At 49.4% G+C, this 16885-nt stretch overlaps 1 protein-coding gene across 6 annotated transcripts in view; it reads right to left on the bottom strand.

The window, feature by feature from the left end:
* The window catches only part of ZHX2 (zinc fingers and homeoboxes 2), a 163446-nt gene that overhangs the window by 16084 nt on the left and 130477 nt on the right, over nt 1–16885 (bottom strand). For 2 of the 6 annotated variants that reach the window (XM_058698955.1, XM_058698954.1), the window contains one exon: nt 8421–8521. The exons of 3 other annotated variants lie outside the window; for them this stretch is intronic. The gene's annotated coding sequence lies outside the window, so the exon portion shown is untranslated. Of the gene's footprint in view, nt 1–92; nt 971–8420; nt 8522–16885 lie in introns of those variants that run through there. One more of the 6 variants, XM_058698957.1, reaches the window with a different exon arrangement.

The following is a 16885-nucleotide window of genomic DNA, read 5'->3' as shown; positions in this document are numbered from 1 at the left end:
TTCTAACCCACCCCAACTGGCACCCACAATAAAGCAGACACCTAGGTACGCACAGACAGTGAGAGAGGGTGCACATGAAAATAAAAGATCACATTCTTTTCTTCCTTTCTTTGGGAAGGGCAGTGGGAACCGGCCCAATGCAAGCAAAGGAGGGTGCAGGTCATTCGTTCATGTTTAGAGGCAAACAGATACAGAAATGCAATGAAGGCTCTAAGCTCTGAAGTGGTGGGTGGGGTGGCGGAGATGAGATGTCGAGATGTCGCTGGGCTCTCAAGCTGCCTTAATTGATGGTACATCAGAAGCAAGATGCTTACCTGGGGCCACCAAATGGTGTTTATATGGGTGTTAGAAAATGGATATCAACTCTTGTTTCTTATCACAGAAGTAAAGTCACCAGTATAGAAAATCCAGAAAATGCTTTCAAGTATAAAGGAGAAAAAAATCACCCTGAATACTGTAGTTCCTTTATTTCACTTGAAATGTTCCCTTTCTATAAATAATGAGCAAAATAAGGACTTAAAAATGGCTGCATGATACTACCTTGGGGGGATATACACATGTGATACATTTAGTCATTCAGCTTTTGTTGGACATTTTCTTTTTTCTTCAATTTTTGGCTCTTCTCAACAAAATTGCAGGCAACACCGTGAGTCCTTATTTCCGGTAAGTCCTTAGGATGAATGCTTAGACACAGAAGCACTGGGTTAAAGGATGTGTGCATTTTAAGTTCTCTTCACTCATTTGGCCAACTTTTCCATCAGCTGGCCCTTCCCCTGGCAATGAACGGGAATGCCCAACTTACCACTCGACCTACATGGAATATTACCATGAAAACGCCTTGCTGATTAGATAGGGTTAAACCATCTTTTTTTAAATAAATTTTTTAACGTTTATTTATTTTTGAGACAGATTGAGAGAAGGACTGTAAGCCGGGGAGGGGCAGGGAGAGATGGAGACAGAATCCGAAGCAGGCTCCAGGCTCTGAGCTGTCAGCACAGAGCCCGGTGGGAGGCCCGAACCCATGAACCGTGAGATCATGACCTGAGCCGAAGTCAGATGCTTAACTGACTAAGCCATCCAGGTGCCCCAGGGTTAGACGATCTTAATATACTTTTGTGCTTTCCTTCATTGCTAATCAGGTTGAACTGCTTTCATAGATTTACTTGCCCTGTGTGTTCTTTCCTTTTGAATTGTTTATTCATGCCATTTTTCTCTTGTGATGCTCAGTGGTTTTACTATTGATTTACAAGCCTCTATATTAAGAGTATCAGTACTTTATTGTATTTGTTGCAAAATGATTCTAGTCGAGCATTTACCTTTTATGTTCATTCGTGTTCGTTCGTATATGGCATTTTTCGTGTTTTTACATGCAAAAGTTTTACGTTTTAGGCAGCAAATTTACCAACCTTTTTCTTTTGTGGCTCCTTTCGCTGTGATTTTATATATAGAAAGTGGTTCCCAGTTACAAGAAACAAACTGCTGGTTGCCAGAGAGGGGAGGGTTTGAGGGGCAGATGAAGTAGGTGAAGGGTGATTAAGAGGTACAAACTTCCAGTTGTAAAAAAAAATAAATAAATAAAAAAGGTCCTGGGATGTAATGTACAGCATAGGGAATATACTCAATAATATTGTATTAACTTTGTATGGTGACAGATGGTAACTATCTGATTGTGGGGATCATTTCATGATGTATAAAAACATGGAATCACTCTGATGCACACCTGAAACTAACAGGATCTTATATGTCAATTATACTTCAACAGAAAATAAATAAAAATCACTTGTACATTAAAAAAAAAAAAGTGATTCCCTGCCTTGATAGCTGAGACCTATCATTCTATGTTTTCTCAGAGTGTTTTAGCTTTATTTGTTACATTTAACGCATTTGGAATTCAACTGATCTTGGGTTAAGCTGTAAGATACAATTCTAACCATTTTTTTTTTGAGAGTTACCAATTATCTCATAGCATGTATTGTGTTCTCACTAATTTGTGAAATCATCTCTGTCATACATTACATTTTTACATATACTAGGGCGTTTCTGGGTCATTTATTCTGTGCCACTTATCTAGCTATTGACACACGACTTAATTTTTTTTTTTTTTTTTTTTTGTAGATTAGAGTATGTTTTAATGTCTGGTAGAGTGAGCTCCTCCTTATCACTCTTCTTTGGCAAAGCATTTCTGGGTTAGTTTGGTCATTTCTTCATATAAATCAATAAATTCCCATAAATCAGAATCATCTGCAAAATAAAATCCTGTTAGAATTTCGATTGGAATTGCATTAAACAAATATTAATTTGGGAGTACAGGAACAATTTGCTTATTAGGAGTAGCAAAGTCGGGGAAGTGGCAGCGTCCAGTGTGTAAGTGCACGGGCTGGTGTAGAGGGCATCTTTCATTTTGTGCTTAAAGGAGAAGGGAGATGTGTTTTGAAAGGAGGAGAGCTGACACCTGGGGAGAAGGGAAAGGGAAAAGATGGCTGTTACCTCCTGTCCCTCCCGTTGCCTTGGGGTTGAGTTCCACTGAAGAGAGTGGTCAAGGGTGGAAGTGGAGGCTGATTTTTACGAGCAACCCTGCGGGACTGTGCCCACACACATCTGCTTAGGGGCTCAGGTGACAAAGCTGAGCAGGACTTGGGGAGGGGCATTTCCCCCTGTGAATCCAGAAGCCAGTTATTCTAACGAGGAGCCCTGGCATTCCCACGCTGGACAACGTCATCGGCAGTGGGTGAGTGTCCCTCCGGGCACTGGTGAGGAGAGGACACGGGCACAGCAGAGCAGAGGGGACCGTGTCTTTTTGCTGACCACACCCAAACTGACATCTTCAGCCTCCATGTCCCTGCTGCTGAGACTCTTGGTTTCCCCCTCAGCCATAACGTTACCCCCTCCAGAGCTTCTCATCTCTGTCAGTGGCTGCACCATTGGTCATTCCGGCCCAAACTCTCCTGGGCTCACCCCAACTAATCCGTCAGCAACGCTGTTGACTCTGTCTTCAGAATGAATCTAGTATCTGACCCTTCGCACCACTTCCACATCCCCCTGCCCCTGCCTTGTCTAAGCTACTGTCCTCTCCCACCTGGAAGTCTGTGGCAGCCTCTCAAGGGTCTCTGGAGCAGTGGCATATTTTACGATAAGAATCAGTTCATGTCACCTTTCTGCACAAAGCCCTTTCTCCAAGCCCTTATAACAGCCTGCAACCCCGGCACGTTCTGGCCCATACTTCCTGCTCCCCCTTGCGCGTCACATTCCGGCTGCTGGAGCAGGGGTATCCCTTCCATCTCAGGACCTCTGCCCTAACCTCCCACCCCCGAGCTCCTCAGTGCTCACGTCCCCATTTAAAAGTCATCCTCAGGGCATCTGGGTGGCTCAGTTGGTTAAGTGGCCGACTCCTGGTTTCAGCTCAGGCTGTGATCTCAGTTCGTGAGTTCAAGCTCTGCATTGGGCTCTGTGCTGACAGTGTAGGGCCTGTTTGGGATTCTCTCCCCCCCCCCCCCCCGCCCCTCTCCCCTCACTCTCACTTTCTCACTCAGAAATAAATAAACATTAAAACAAAAATAAAAGGCATCCTCCCACAGAGAGACCTTTCCTGACCACCACCCCAAGTAAATCAGTGCCTCCCTCATTACTCTGTTTCCTTACTCCGCTTGGCTTTGCTTTCTTCATAGCACTTTTCAATATTTAAAATTTACTTAGACATTTTGTGATTGAAGGAGGGAGGAGAGAGCATTTATCTACTTTTTTCTTCCTCTAGGACTTTCAATATGCCAGCCACTAGGCAAATGTGGCTCTTCGAATTTAAATGCGGCTCTTTCTTAATTAAAATAAAAGAAAATGAAAAAAAATCAGTTCCTCAAGTTACACTGGCCACATTTCAAGTGCTCAGTAGCCACACGTGGCTGGTGGCTTTTGTATTAAGCAGCGCAGAACTTTTCTATCATTGAGGGACCTTCTACTGGACAGTGCTATTCTAGAACATAGATTCCATAGAGGCAGAAACTTTTCACTGTGGTTTCCTCAGAGCCTAGAACCATACCTGCCCGTAGTAAGCTTCCTATGCACGTTGGCTGAATAATTAAGTTAACTCAGGATGGCTGCCTCGTGGGGCCTGTGGCTGATACGGAGAGAGGAGGCACGGCAAAATGTCCTGCTGTGTGTGCATGTGTAGGCACCCTTGTGTGTGCGTGCACGTGCGTGAGTGTATGCGTGGGTGTGCGCTGGGGGCATGAGCAGAGGGGCTCTGTGAGGGGGAAGGAGGTCCTAAAGTGCCACAGAGGGTGTACCTGTCGTGACAGCTGGTGGCTACATTTGCACACACTAGTCAAGAGACTGGGGAAGCTGAAATAGAATTTTTAGAAATTTTTTAAATGTTTATTTATTTGAGAGAGAGGGAAAGAGAGAGAATGAGCAGCAGAGGGGCAGAGAGATAAGGGGAAAGAGGATCTGCAGCAGGCTCTGTGCTGACAGCAGAGAGCCCGGAGCGGGGCTCGAACCCACGAACCACAAGATCATGACCTGAGCCGGTCAGATGCTTAACTGACTGAGCCATGCAGGCACCCCTGAAATAGAATTTTTAAGCAAGGGAGCAAAAGGAAACTTTTCACCTGCAAAACAAAGAAATCGGTGCAGGAATGGGTGCAGGGGAGGGAGGGGGAAGAGATTCTTCTTAGAGAAACTCCCCATACGTAGAATGACTTAAATCTGTTGACAAATGGGGCCCAGAAGTGAACCAAACTGTGGTAAAAACATCCTAAAACTTCTCAGTGTTCCAAAAACCGTGGTTCAGAATAAACAGCATCTTCTAAAACTCATTTGGCGACCAGGAGTCCAAACCACAGCAGATCAAAAAGAAGGAAAGATGAAGGAAGAGAAGAGAGACGTGGGGGCAGGGCGCAGAAAACACGGAGCCTTTGAAGAACTCATCTCTCGGGGGGCAGGGGTCCCCGTATTGGAGTCACAAGAACCACGGCCCTGGGAAGAATCACCCCGGCACCAGAAGGGGGTGAGTGTCTGCCTTTTTGAAAGTCTGTGAGCCGCCAGCGGGATCGGGACCAGCACCCACGAGGCCTGGGCCTCGCCGGCACGAAGGCTACAGTACTGCCAGCCGTCTTCAGGCTCGGACGGACACCTGCCAGAACTGGCAAAAATAAAGATGTCAAAATGCACGTTAAAAGTCCAGCACATCGCTTCCGTGCTGGGGGAGGGGAGGTGAGCATCACAACCCTCCAGCCCTGTGCAGCCGGTCTCACCCCAGCCGGCTTCCCAGGCGCATTCTATGCCCGCCTGGGAACATTCGACCTCCGGGCGGCAGCGAGTTCTCTCCTGGACGCCCAGCAGTGGGGCCTGAGACGCGATCCTGCCTTGGGGCCGGTGGCCTGAGCCAGTTAGAACTGAGCACATTTGTGCTTAAGATCCTGGCGCCCAGAAGGAGAGGAGAGGAAAGAAATCTCCTTCGTCTGTGACATTCCAGGCGTCCCAGGCCTCACAGGACAACTAGGACAGAGCGCGACAAGCACATGGTGCACGGAAAGGGAGCCAAGGCACCGACACAGACCCTTGCCTCCTTTGCGTGTTTCTGACACTCGGTTTTCCTTTTATCCACCACGGCATCCATCACTCACCACAAAGAAATCCAATGATGAATGAGAAAGGACAAAATCTTGGAATAAGTAACATGGGATGAAAACGGCCAGTCTCTACAGACCATCACGAACAACTCCCTTCTGGGCGTCCGCTGGGCTCTCTTCCCCCTTCCCCGCTTGGCGCCTCTGCTTCTCCATCAGCCCCTCTGTGCTGTGCGTGGAATGCAGTTCGATTAGACCCCTGTGTGCTGAGTTTGGCTGTGGAAACGGGGCCCACAAAGAGGAGGAAACCATGCCCTTGTCCTCAGGGAGCACACAGCCGGCGTTATTGCTGAGCCAGGGCTGGAGCACCCCAGACGGGGAGGCTTAACCAACAGGAGTGTTTTTCTCACAGTTCTGGCAGTTGGGAGTCCATGACCAAGGTGTCTGCAGGGTTGGTTTCTCTGGAAGCCTCTCTCCTCGGCTTGCAGACGGCCACCTACTTGCCCTGTCCTCAGCACGTCCTTCCTTGTGTCTACCGCCTGGTCACCTCTTCTCAGAAGGACACCTGTCACACTGGACTGGGGCTCACCCCAAGGGCTTCCTTTAACCCTAATCACTTCTTTAAAAACCCTTTCTGAAATACCCCACATTCTCAGGGGTAGGACTATAACTCGTGAATTTGGCGGGTGGCAGGGGAGACCCATTTCAGCCTGTAACAGGCAGGCAGGGGAGTGCCCACCGAATACCCTCCATGGTGCAAAAGTGATTTATTCGTGTAGACGACAGATACCGAGCACTATGAGTGCAGATGTGGTTCTGGGTCCCCAGGACACACGAGTAAACACACAGGAATCTCTGCTCTGGTGGGACTCGTGTTCACAAGCTGACATGAGCAGAAGCCCAAGAGGTGATGAGCTCTATGGGGAAAAAGTCAAGCAGTGATGAGGCTGGGGTGGGGAGTGCGGTGACCTGCGACTTTAAGCGGGGAGGTCAGGGCCTCCCTCCACGAGAAGCCAGGGGAGCATCGGGATGTTGCACAGACAGGAAGGAGAAAGAGTTTATGAAACACAGAGCAGGCTGTGCTTAATTCCTTAAGACAGGGTAGGAGGATGGCTAATGGCTTCACAGAGGAGGGAATCGTCTTAGAAATAAAACGACCAAGGGGTGCCTGGGTGGCTCAGTCGGTTGAGCGACCGACTTCGGCTCAGGTCATGATCTCACAGTCCGTGAGTTCGAGCCCCGCATTGGGCTCTGTGCTGACAGCTCGGAGCCTGGAGCCTGCTTTGGATTCTGGGTCTCCCTCTCTCTCTGCCCCTCCTCCACTCATGCTGTGTCTCTCTCTGTCTCAGAAATAAAGATAAAAAAAAAAAATTTTTTAAAGAAATAAAATGACCATGACTTTGATTAACTGAAATTCTCCTTACTATGTGGATGAGGCCCCACAACAACTCTGCAGGGCTGTTGTAATGAACCTCAATTTATGGAAGAAAAACCCAGGCCAGGGAGGCTAAGTGCCTTGCCCAAGGTCGCACGGTGAGTTCATGGTAGGGCTGGGATTTGAACACGTGCTCCTGGCACATGACACAGCCTCCCCTGGTTAAGCAGAGTTCCAAGGGTGGGGTAGGATCCTGGAGGACAGAGAAAGGGAAGGGTGACTCCAATCAGAGGAACGTGCTCCCAGGCAGAGGAGAGAGCAGGAGCAAGGAAATATCTGAGGAATGGACAGGACTGAGGTCAAAGGGCAGGGCAAGAGGGCGGAAGCTGGGAAGAGGCTGGCAAGTCAGGTTAGGCAGAGACTGTGGAGGGCCTTGAATGTCACACTAAGGAGCTGCAATTTCATTCCACTGGTGAATCATGGAAGCAGCAGGGTCTTAGAGAGAAGTTCGTGGGGTGGTGGGGGTAGGGATGGCAGGACGAGAAGGCATGTCAATGAAGGTAAGAACCCCCAAGCCAAGCAGATGAACAATAATCTTGACTACCCCCAAATTAAACAGTGAGGGCCCGGGCTGCCAGAGACACTCCTCCCTCTATCCTTACATTTGTTCTCTAAGCAGATGTTGAGGGCCCTTCCCTTTTCATCTTGAACCTTCTCCCATTCAGTTTGCACTCGCCCCCCCAAGGATAGCTGGATGATTCGGGTTTAAATGTGGTAAAACTGATTCTCCCTTAATCGTCTTCCCAACAGCAACGGCAGCTAGCATTCACCGCAGTCCTTGCACATTCCAGGTGTTCAGTGGCTCACTTGTCAAAAACCCTCTGCAGACACCGAAGCTCAGAGAGGTTAAGGAGCTTGGCTGAGGTCACACAGCCCGGAGCAGCAGAGCTGGGCTGCAAGCTTTATGGGGACCTTGCTAAAATACAGAATTCGGATTTGGAAAGTCTGGGGTGGAAGTGAGGTTCTGCATTTCTAACCGGGCCCCAGGGGAGGAGAGCGCATAGGTGGGCCACACGTGGAGCCTCCCCAAGGAAGCAAGTCCCCACTGCCACCCTCTCTCCCTGCCTCCTTTCCAGAGATGGGGTGGTAGCATTTCCCGACCTCTCCCTACAAGTGGCCTGTGGCCCTCAGGGGAACTAAAAACGGGTCAAACCAGCAGACCAGCCCCTGGAATCGCTTTGCAAGGCGGCTGACACATAGCCTGGCTGTCAGATGAGAGAAATGTCCAGGCCGTCATTCTGGAGGAAGGCACGTGGGGGAGGGGAGAGTCAGAGGCTGTGGCGGGGGGAGGGGGGGGGTGTCTCCAGCCCAAGGAGGGTCAGAGGTCAGAGAAAGTCAAGGAGCCCGGGCCCCTCGGGCCTCCCAGGCAGGCTTTGCGTCGCGCCTATGCAGGGAGCACATGGGCCGCTCCTAAGGAATCGAACCTTCGGGCTTTGGCGAGGATGCCACTTCTCATTTCGGGGCTTTTCACTGGGGCTGTCAGAGGAAATAACAGGGCTGTCTCTGGGCTTTCAAAGGAAGCATCCTGTCAAGACATCAAAGCCAAAAAAGATGCTTTTAGCTCTGCCAGGTCTTCTGACAGAGCTGTTAACAGATATCACCTCCGCTCATAAGGGTAGACCTCGTGTGCGTGTGCGCACGCGTGTGATTGTTCCTTTATGTTCTCAAGTCACAACATCCCCCCACCCCTCCGCTGCCCAGGGAGAAGGAATCCTGAAGGGTAGGCGCGTTGTGGCGGTGGCGGCTGGCAGGTGGAGTGGAGGAAGGAATTGGACGCAGGGGTCTCGGGTTTTGCTCTGCACTCCTGGCTGCCCAGCTCGCTCGTCTGCTTCCATTTGCCTCCATCTTTCTCATCTGTTAAATGGGAATCGCTTTTGAAACGTCACTCAGGAGACCCTGAGTTAATTCCTGGAGTTTTACGGGTTTCTCCCTAGCCTACTGAAATCTAATGCGGGGGAAAGCCTACGATGTGGCTCCCAAACCGTCAGGTACCCCCTGGGGTGCTTTGTAGAAGATACCCTTCCTGCAGCCCCGTGCAGTAAAGTCTGTTTAAAACCCGACAACCGAAAGCAGGCCCAGGAGTCTTTACTTTTAACAAGCAGCCACGGTGACTGACGGGCAGCCAGGTTTGGTGGCCTCGGCAGGAACGCGTCACTTGGCTTCTCCTGCTGCAGAAGTGGCTAGGGGGAGGCCAGTTCTGTGCCATGAAGACTGGAGAGGTTTCTTGCTGCATTCTGTGCTGGACTAGAGAGGAACGGCATGTCCCCAAGGGCGATGACAGTTTGGAGGACAATGCAGACGTGCGGGAAGAACCGTAGGAGGAGAAGGGAACACAGCATGCTGGATGCCTGCTAACGCAGTATAGGACACCTGTAGACACCACAGGTCCAGAGCAGCGCAACTGGTGGCTGGGGGAGGTGAACTTTAAGACGCTATTTCTTGGGGCGCCCGGGTGGCTCAGTCGGTTACGTGACTGACTTCAGCTCAGGTCATGATCTCACGGTCTGTGGGTTTGAGCCCCACGTCGGGCTCTGTGCCGACAGCTCGGAGCCTGGAGCTGCTTCAGATTCTGTGTCTCTCTCTCCCTCTCTGCCCCTCCCCTGCTCTCATGCTCTGTCTCTCTCTCTTTCAAAAACAAATAAACATTAAAAAAAAAAATGATGCTACTTCTCGTGTTTTTATGGCTCCGTTGCTCAGCCAGACAATTTTTTTTTTTTTTTTTTTTTTTTTAAAGAAAAGGCGTCTGCTGATCTGGTTAAGGGTGTGAGCAGATACTGTTTATAGGCATAATCTGTATTATCCCTACAACACCGGGACACGGCTATGATCTCCCTTTCACAGATGAGGAAACGGAGGCTCAGAGAGGTTAAATGGCTTGCTGAAGCGGGTAGAGCCCAGACAATCCTGGCCCTACACCCACTGCTTGGTCCCCGGAACACACAGTTGTTAATCGTGAACAATTCCATTTCCTGACACTGAGTCTATAAATTAGATTTCTCACAAATTCTGAGTGGCTTTCTCCCTCTGGGAGTGTTCGAAGGAGTACGATTTTAATTGAATTGTAATGTCTTTTTCCACCTGTTACTCGGAGATGCTCTCTTCTGAGCTAGGAAAAAGCCTGCATGGCCTCCTGTAGCCAAAAACGTTTCAGGGGGATGAAATGATGAAATGAAGTCTGTGGCCGGGGCACGTGGCCCACCCCCATCAGCGCCACCGTACACTTAGGCAACACAGGGCTCCGAGAGGAGGCTGGTGTCTTGCTAGCCGTGAGGAAAAGTGGCGACCTGAGACAAGGCAGTAAGGACTCAGGCAAAGGAGGCCAGCGATGCCTGGGACGGAAGACCCGTTCTGGGCCCATGTGAGCCCAGACCCCAGAATTAACTCATTGACTCAGAAACAACGAATTCCACAGCTCCTTTGCCAGGTGAGACCTTAGCCTCATGGCTGTCTTTCCCCCCATCGGTCCTCACCGTTAGTGCCCACCTGGTTGGTGGAGACGGACCCAGGCTGGAGCTAGCTCTCCCCGGGTTTGAATCCCGGCTCTGCCGCTTACTGATGGAGAAGTCCCTCCTTGTCGGGCCACAGCCCGAATGCCCACCTCACACACCCCAAACCCACGTGCAGCCTGGACTGCTCCAAATGCAACAGACTCATTTTCAAGGGCCAGCCTCAGTTTCCACATTTAGAAAATGGGGGGGAGGGGGATTCTCCAGCGGCAGGATAGGGCTGAATGAGAACCTTTACCGCTGGCCTGGTCTGGTTCCCCAAACAGGTGACTTTAGTGAGCTGGTATTCGCAGTGAAGTGAGGGTAAGCTGTGCCATTCATCCTGCACACACACCCTGCTCAGTCTGCCCTCGGGTCACCTGACCTCATTCCCCAAGTCCCCCTTCTCAGCTGCCAACCCCCAGGGAAGGTGACCCAGCTCATCTGAGTCTTGCTGCTCCGAGATTTTCTTTCTCATGTTTTGTTCGTGCCCATAGAAATTTCTATGGCAACTGTGCCAATATTTTTAATCTTCCTAACTTTGCCTGTCTATTTTAAAGATTTTGCCTTCCATCTTGTTGAGAAGATCAAGGTCACGAGACAAAGGTCACCTTCTTCCCCATCTCCACACTCGTCTCTTTCTCTCCAGCTCAGAGGCGGTAGTGGGTCTCCCCATTACCAGGCTAACCCCTCCACCTGGCCTGCGGGCCCCGATGCTCCTCAGGGACTCTAGCCCAGCACTCATCGGTGCTCTCAACTCCCCTCCTTTCCCTGGATCCCCTTCCCTCCGGGAACACCTCCATTTGCCATTTCCCTAAAAAAATAAACAAAGCAAAACAACAGTAAAAAGCAACACCGAATTTCCCAAAGCCGCTCAATTCTGCCCCGGTCTACACATTATCGCACCAACTCTCGCTTTCTATGGTGGAGGTGGGGCGCTCAGGCCCCCAGTGAAGGAGAGACTGCTCCTGTCACTTGTCTCCGTGTGAGCCTGGACAACTTATGTCAGGCTTCTGAAGCCTCGGCCTTTCTGTCTGTAATTCGGGCATGAAAACGGTACCCACGTCAAAGGGTTGCCAAGAGCATCCAGTGAACGCCCTGGCCTCTAGGTTTGGCTCTGGGCCTCCGACATGGTGTGAGCGCTGAGCTTGCAATCCGTGTTACTGAGACTGTGCAACCATCAAAGCTCTCGAAGTTTGGGATGACTGTTGCTCACCTTTTCCAATCCCGTACCGTTCGCCCCTCACCTCTGAGTGCTCTGCCCTCCCTGCTCTGCTGATGCTTTTCTCTCAAACTGCCAAATCTGTCCCCACCATCCCCGACTCTGTGGGGCAAACTGCCTTCCTCCAATTCCTCCATCCCAAAGCTCTACACGCATCCTGGTGGACAGCCAGCTACCAAACAGCCCGCCCAGCCTGGCTCCTCTCTATAGGGCCCCAGACCTTCTGCTCCGACTGCTGGCTGACAGTGAGGCCAGCCTGTGTGGACAAAGGCTGGATGGGCCATTGTCCACTGAAACCGGATTTTTTTTTTTTTTTAACAAGGCCAAGATGATTCATGAAAACCAAGGAAAATAATAAATAAATTAAAATACCAGAGGATCTGGGGCGCCTGGGTGGCTCAGTCGGTTAAGCGTCCGACTTCGGCTCAGGTCATGATCTCGCGGTCCGTGAGTTCGAGCCCCGCTTCGGGCTCTGTGCTGACAGCTCAGAGCCTGGAGCCTGTTTCAGATTCTGTGTCTCCCTCTCTCTCTGACCCTCCCATGTTCATGCTCTGTCTCTCTGTCTCAAAAATAAATAAACGTTAAAAAAATTTTTTTTAAATACCAGAGGATCCATCCCTGCTCAGTTGGAAAACAGATTCTATTCAGTCACCCCTCCTGGAAGGTGTAGCTGATGGGGAAATTTGGCAGAGGCCGGGCTGGATGGCCTCAGAGTCTCCTCCAAGTGTGTCTTCTCTGCCTCTGTGACCATTGCGGGGAGTCTCACGGACACCCCAAATTGAACCCTTCTAGAACCAAGCTGATCCCTTCCCTCCCAAACGTGGTCTTTCTGTAATGCTCCTCTTTCGAAATAAAAGTCCCATAATCTTGTGCGTTATTCAGGCTGGGAACCCGGATTCTCCTTTCCCTGTCCTCCCCCTGCCGCCTAGTTTATTACACCGGGTCTTCCTGACTCTGCTGCTTTTACCATGCCTCCCAGGCCCTCATGCCTCCCAGGCCCTCATGCCTCCCAGGCCCTCATGCCTCTGTGCGAGGTCAGGTTCTCCTCTCGCCCTCCCGCAGCAGCTGCAAACACTCCCTCTATCCTGGCCTGGCCTCTGAGCTTCACCTGCCAGCGGCCTTTCCCGCCTCCTCTGGCCATGGCAGTTCATTCTTTGCCGAGAAAGGACCCACTCTTGGTCCATGTGGGCCCTCCGGCAGTGGGCGTGGGACTTAGTTCTGACCGCTCAGAACCCCACGTCCTCCAGCAACGGCGAGTCATTACAGAACGGGCTCATGGCCCGAGCAAAGCAGTCAGAACCAGTGGGGTTCCCTCTGGGGCTTCTTCCGGAACCACTGGGAGACACGTGCTCCTTTCTGGTGGAGTTACCGAGCCGACTGGATGCGAGCACACAGTTCGCACCACTGCCAGCGGCCTTCTTGCCACACGAGGGGGAACAAACCTGAGAGTGGAGCCGAACGCTGGGCTGAGAGATGCAGACAGTGAGTCCTGAAAACATCCCACTGAATGCCGCTCTGCCCGAATCCAACATACTTATGTCAGTTTGATGGGGCTTTCTGTCACCTGTAATTGAAAACATCTCGAGAGACACAGTTTCAGGCCAACCTCCTCCCTGCCACCATTTCTTCCTAAAACAGCAATTCTCAGCCTTTTCCTGCCATGACAGACATGCTGGGTGACATGCCCATTTGCAACATTCTCTCGTTCTTGTTGTGATGGCCATTATTCCACACCATCCCTTCCCACTTAAGGAAGATTCGCAGGATGTGAGTGGGAGTGACATTCATATAGGGTCACTTTTGCGTCCCTGCTAATCAAGAAAAGACAGTCATTCACAAACTTTACTACTTTACTTCTGAAGCAATACTTCTTGATAATACGTACCTCACAACTGATGCCGTGACTGAACATCATGTTTCTAAACACAGATCTGACCACATCATCCTTGCCTTGAAAGCCTCGCTAGGGGTAGGGGGAGCTGGTTGTGAGACATGCTTTTCACCACCCGGTTCCATTTGGATACCCCCTTCCCATCCTCGAAACTTCCTGGTATTTTAAAAGGGAAATATGGCAGAGGACCTATTTTTTTTAGCAACAGAAACATGGGCCTTGGAAAAGAGAACGCAACTTATATATTTGTTGATTCATTCATTCATTCATTCATTCACTCAGTCGTTCCTTCACTCCGTCCCTCAGGTCTGCTATATCCCAGTCACTGCTTTCGATACTAAGGAAAGGGGCGCCTGGGTGGCTCAGTCAGTTAACTGTCTGACTTCGGCTCAGGTCATGGTCTTGCGGTTCGTGGGTTCGAGCTCCACATTGGGCTCTGTGCTGACAGCTCAAAGCCTGGAGCCTGCTTCAGATGCTGTGTCTCCCTCTCTCTCTGCCCCTCTCCTGCTTGTGCTCTGTCTCTCTCTCTCTCTCAAAAATAAATAAACATTAAAAAAAATTTTAGATACTAAGGAAATAAGACAAAAGATTCCTGCTCTCAAGGCAACTATGATCAAGGAGGGGAAGACAGGAAACAAATGGAAAACAACGTCTAGATAGTGCTGAGTGATTTGCACAGAGTTTTGAAAAATGATGTGATGGTGACTGCACAGCCCTGGCAGAGAGATAATCAGGGGATGCCTCCTCAAGGAGTTGAGTTCTGGGCCTAGAACTCTATCGAGAACGAGCTGCCTTGACGTGATTGTGTGTATCAATGACCACAGAGGGGCAGACTCACTGACTGCTGACGACATTTGATGCTTGCCTCGAAGTAATTTGCAAATTGTTCAGTTGTTATTTAAAAATTCTGTTCTTCCCAGTGGTGCTTTCTTGAAAGGCTTTAAAAAGCTTCGAGAAATACAACTTTTCACTTACTAACATGAAAACAAAACTCTTCAATAGTGTTACCATGGAAGAAAGTTCTTCTTTTCCTTACTGAAGACAATTGAGGAATTAGTTGAATCTGAGATAACTGGAGAGCTCCAAACAGCTCCAAAAAAAGTGTTGGGGGGGTGTCATCTGTGAGTCTAGATGAAATATTAGAAAAAATTTTAATCTCCAGGTGTTCTTTGAAAAAAGTGGATTAAAAAACCAAAACTATAGCATACAGGTTTTTTTTTTGTTTTTTTTTTGGTTTCTGAAATAGTTTTTTTCAAGTAGTTAAAATGAAGCATTGTCTTGATGGCTTATACATAAAGACTTTGCACCCCAAAAACCATACACTGCTCTCTCTTTTTTTAAAAAAAGATTTTAATGTTTATTTAGTTTTTGAGTGAGTGAGAGAGAGAGAGAGAGAGAGAGCGAGCAAGGCAGGGAGGGGCAGAGAGAGAGAGGAGAGAGGAATCCCAAGCAGGCTCCGTGTGTCAGAGCACAGCGTGACATGGGGCTTGAACTCATGAACTGTGAGATCATGATCTGAGCCAAAACCAAGAGTGGGATGCTCAACTGACTGAGCCCCCCCAAGTGCCCCCCATATTCTGCTTTCTTCGTGAAAGAAGCCAAAGGCTAAAAACCAGAATCGAGAAGGTCCACTGGGCATCAAAGTTGGAAGGTTCTCAGAGGTGACCCAAGTCTATCCATTAGGTAAAGTCAACCAGGAGATGTGGTCACAGACAGAAGGCAAGCATGGTGAGAAGACACAGAATCCTATCCTTCACCATCATGGTAAGACCTCAGTGGCCCATCTTCCCGGGTAGGGAGGTGAAGTGTCTCAAGGGCAGTTGTGTTGGGGTGATGGGTTCTGCTGGGTGGCTGTCTGTCCTCAGTATCATGGTGACGTCAAGGAGTTTTGAGCCGAGAAGCCAGTTAAGTAGAGTGAATAAGTTCACTAGCTTTGGAATTAGAACAAGTAGAGTGAATAAGTTCACTAGCTCTGGGTTTGAAGTGAGGCCCCACCTAACTCTTACTAGTTGTATGACACTGGCAATATATTTCACCTCTCCTAGGTTTGGTCTCTTTGTCTGTAACTATGGAGCTAATGCCTACCTCGTAGGATTGTGAGGATGTCATAAATGGGGTAATGCTTGTAAAGATCCCATCATAATGCCAGGTACTTGTAAATGCTCAACAAATGGTAGCAATGTTGATGATGAAGTAAGGGACGCCCCTCTATGATGTATTATTAACCAGTAATTATTACGGTAGAGAGCATACGTCAAAGGCAAGGTTAATCGGATCCCCCGGAGGGGCTAAAGCGAGCTCAGATGCAAGCCAGGATGATTGGGAAACTGTCTTTGTGTCTGCCTGGGTTTCGTATCACAAACCTATCACACTGCACCATCTCTACTCCCTCTCTTTCTCTGAGCAATAATCTTGTAAAAAAAACCCACAAAAACCAGCAACAAGATTAAGACACATGTTGAAGCAAAGTGGCTTCGTTATTTCTGTAGTTAATTCCTGGTGCTATCATCCTCTCCAAGGCAAAGCATCCTTTTTCTGGGTAGAAAGAATCATAACAGCCGCCACCAGACACAGGCACACACCCACACACCCACACACCCACAAACATGGCAAACCAGGGCTGGGAGCAGAGTGATGGGTTTCTGAAAGCAGGGGGAAAAAAGCTCGCTGAGACAGAGAAAAAGGAATCGATTCTGGTTTTACGCATCACATTACATAAATAAATAAGGTGGCATGAAAAGTGTAAGATGGGCCTGCTCTGATTTACAATCCATCAAATTCTGCTTTCAAAACATTTAGAGAGGCTGTGAGACCACAGGCATTCATCATATCGACAATTCCCCGTGTAACCTTTTCATTTCCCTCCTCGTGGGTGATGCGTGCTCACTCCATCTTCTTGGAGCCTGGAGAGGAGTGAGGTTTCTCTGTTCCCCAGGCACGCGTGGATCAGGGCAACACAGGGCTTTTTAGCAGTCGCTTATAGTCTCCTGTCAGATCCCTCTCTCCATTCTGTCCCCCAATCTGCCTGCAGCCCCCCAGCTCATCCTGTGCATCCCCCAAACCACAGCTCTCTCTTGAACCTTCCATCTCTACCTTGAAGGGACTTCCCTTTATCTCAAAGCCTTGGATAAAGACTGAAGGTTTACTCTTGCTCTCTGATAGAACGTGCTCCACAAAGCCATTCATCCACGCCACTCAAATCCTGGACGAAAATCACATGGGTTTAAACTGCATCCAGGGGCCACGGTTCTGCTTCTCTCTGCACAGGACTCAGGGTGTAGGAGGTTGAAC

This window comes from Neofelis nebulosa, chromosome 14 (assembly GCF_028018385.1).
Source record: "Neofelis nebulosa isolate mNeoNeb1 chromosome 14, mNeoNeb1.pri, whole genome shotgun sequence".
NCBI lineage: Eukaryota > Metazoa > Chordata > Mammalia > Carnivora > Felidae > Neofelis > Neofelis nebulosa.
This window is presented reverse-complemented; position numbering and strand designations above follow the sequence as displayed.